This window comes from Penaeus vannamei, chromosome 17 (assembly GCF_042767895.1).
Source record: "Penaeus vannamei isolate JL-2024 chromosome 17, ASM4276789v1, whole genome shotgun sequence".
Taxonomy (NCBI): Eukaryota; Metazoa; Arthropoda; class Malacostraca; order Decapoda; family Penaeidae; genus Penaeus; species Penaeus vannamei.
In genome coordinates, this window is record NC_091565.1 from 27333773 (window position 1) to 27336866 (window position 3094).

A 3094-nucleotide genomic window follows, 5' to 3' on the forward strand; every position below is an offset into this window, starting at 1 on the left:
ACAGTTAGAGGTGTGCGGAGATTTTTAGGAGCATCTGGATTTTTCCGCAAACATGTCCCCAATTATGCTAAGATGGCCTATCCATTAACTCAGCTCATCAAGAAGGAGCAGAAATTTAAGTGGACTAAGGAATGTCAAGAGGCTTTCCAAGCACTCAAAGATGCCTTAATTAATGCACCAGTATTGCAGAAGCCCAACTTTGATCTGCCATTTGAGATCCATACTGATGCTTCCCAAGTCGCTATAGGGGGATGTCTGATGCAAAGACAAGGTCAGAACCCACCGCATGCTATAGCTTATTTCAGCCGGAAGCTGCGAGGCCCTGAAACTAGATACTCTGCCACTGATGCTGAAGCTCTCGCAGTTGTTGAGAGTATAAGAGCTTTTGATCCATATGTTTTTGACCACAAGTTCACGGTATATACTGACCACAGACCTTTGTGCTTTGTGTTTACAAAGACAACAAAGTCTCCACGAATGTCCAGATGGGCTTATGAGCTTTCAGGATATTCCTTCAGAATATTGTACAAACCTGGTACATCCCATCATGTACCAGATATGTTGAGTCGCAACATAAGTTCCTTAAGTATGTCTAATCCTGACCCCAAAACAATGCGGTCAGAGCAATTAAAAGATCCGATGTGGCATGACATTGTGGCTTTCTTGGAAGAGAAGGCTACTCCTCGGAGGAAGTCTCCACTCCCTCTAGACGAGTTTGAGCTTCAGAACGGAGTTCTTTATCATGTAAGAACATTGCATGACAGGATTGTCAGTCAGCTTGTAGTTCCAAGGCAACTTCGCAGAAGTGCTATAACATTAGCACACTCATCACCTTTAGCTGCTCATCCTGGAGTTTACAGGACTTTTGTGAAACTAAAGGATCTGTTTTACTTTCCCAACATGCTTCGGGATGTTAAAGAGTATGTAGCCGCATGTGAAGCATGCCAGCGACGAAAGGGTAGCCCTAGAAAAGCTCCTTTGGCAAAGGCACCAGACATATCAGTGCCCCTAGAGAAAATAAGTGCCGACCTCATTGAATTGGGGATATCTCAAGCAGGTTATAGATACTGCCTGACTATTGTAGATCATTTGACTCGCTATGTCCAGATCATTCCTCTCAAAACAAAAGATGCTGGATCAGTGGCTGATGCCATGTTCAATTATTTCATTTCTGTATTTGGTCCTCCTCGTCTCATACAAACAGATGGAGGATCTGAGTTTAACAACCGTCTGTTCAAGGAATGTTGCCGTTTGTTGCAGATACAGACCACTCTAACTACAGCCTATCATCCTCAAGCAAACGGGATGATAGAACGGACAAATCGGGTTGTTAAAGATGCTATAGCTTCCCTTGCTAACACAGCACCGGGTATGTGGGAACAGCTGATACCGCAAGTGAGACTGGCGCTTAATAGTGCAATCCACCGGAGTACAGGAGACCAACCTTTATATCTGATGACTGGCCATCATGGCCACTTTCCTGTAGGTCTCACCAATGACCTGGTTTACAAATCTGATGCATCCAGGTCCTTCCATAAAGCTCTGAAGATAGCTCGTCAGGTAGCACTTGAGACGACGAGAACAGCTAGAGAGAGATGGAAGAAAGATTATGATAAGCAGACAGCAACAGCAAAGCCTCTTGAGGAAGGGCACCTTGTACTGTACAAGAACCGTGTACAGAAATATGGATCTGATAAGCTGCTTAACCCACGGTGGGCAGGTCCAGCACGAATTAAAAAGAAAGTTGGTCCTGTAACTTTCTTGCTAAAAGATGTCTTACGCCCATTTACAGAGAGACAGTGTCATATAAATGACATCAAACCATTTCGGGTCTTAGGTGAAGTCACATACCCTGACCTTTATGATGAGTATGGTCCAGATTATGTGGATCCATTGTTGGATGAGGAGGCTGAGCCAGGAGTGATGCTGCTTGCATCCTGCCTTGTCAGTCCTCAATGATTTCATGTACATGTTTATAGTTCTTTTTGGATTTTACCTACCTGCTTTTTATAGTTTTAAGTACTTTTATGTTTACCTTAATCTTAATCTCTGTGGTATGTGTCCCTATGCCAGTCTTTGCCAGTTTGAATTCTTTCTGTAACAAGCCATGTTATCCTCCCTCATGTATGCCTAGCAATCTTAATAAACACTGATAAACAATACAGTTTTCTTGCAATAATTGTCATATATTTTGAACTCTTAACGTTATAAATGAGCCAGCGCAACTCAAGGGGTTGGGAAGGGATTCTTTCTGTTGTCAGATTGTGAGCCATGTACAGCACCCTGACCCATGCCTGTGATGCCCTGTGGTTCGAGAAGACTCTTGTTGGACCATGAAGCCTTAGCAGACGACACTGAGGCTGTGCATTGAGCTGTACACCATGAGCTTTTGGTTCCTAAGAAATGTGCTGAGTCGCCTTGGACACTTCCCGTCAGAGGAGGAAGATGAGGACCTGCTGGACTCGGGATAGCCCTATCACACCCATGGGACGATGCTGAGAGAGCAGGAGGTCACCGCCCTGGACTGTCGGGAGGACTTCACAGCCACCTTCGGGAAGGAGGGTCAGGACGAGCTTCGTCACGTCGTTTCAAGATGCCCCTGTGACCTGCTGAGTGGACCCAGAAACGACCTAGCAGAGGACGTGGGAAGACCTCGACAGGAGGAGCAGTTGGACTTCGAGGGCCAGCCAGATGAGACGTCGTGGACTTCGCTCTCCTGGGTGGGGGAGGGGTTGTAGTGAGCTGACACCTCCGCTCCTACTTGCCGCTCTCGCCCCCGTGTATGCACACACCTGACGTCACCAAACCCCCACACCCCCAACTACCCCTGGCGCCAGGCCGTAGCAGGCGCAGCAGGCGATCCTGCAGGAGGCGCTGACGATCGATTGTGGACGCCCTGGACAAGATATTATGATCGTTACTGAGGAAGAGGAAGCTGCTTGTTTGGCTGGAATTTACGCGGAGGAGCTGGCGACAGGATAACAAGTGGATGTTCGGCGCCAAGCCTTGTTGGCTAGTCGGCGTAGTTTACTTTTCTTTTATGTTTTAATTCCTGTATGCGTTTTTATTTTTTTCGTTTCTTTTATGAATATGA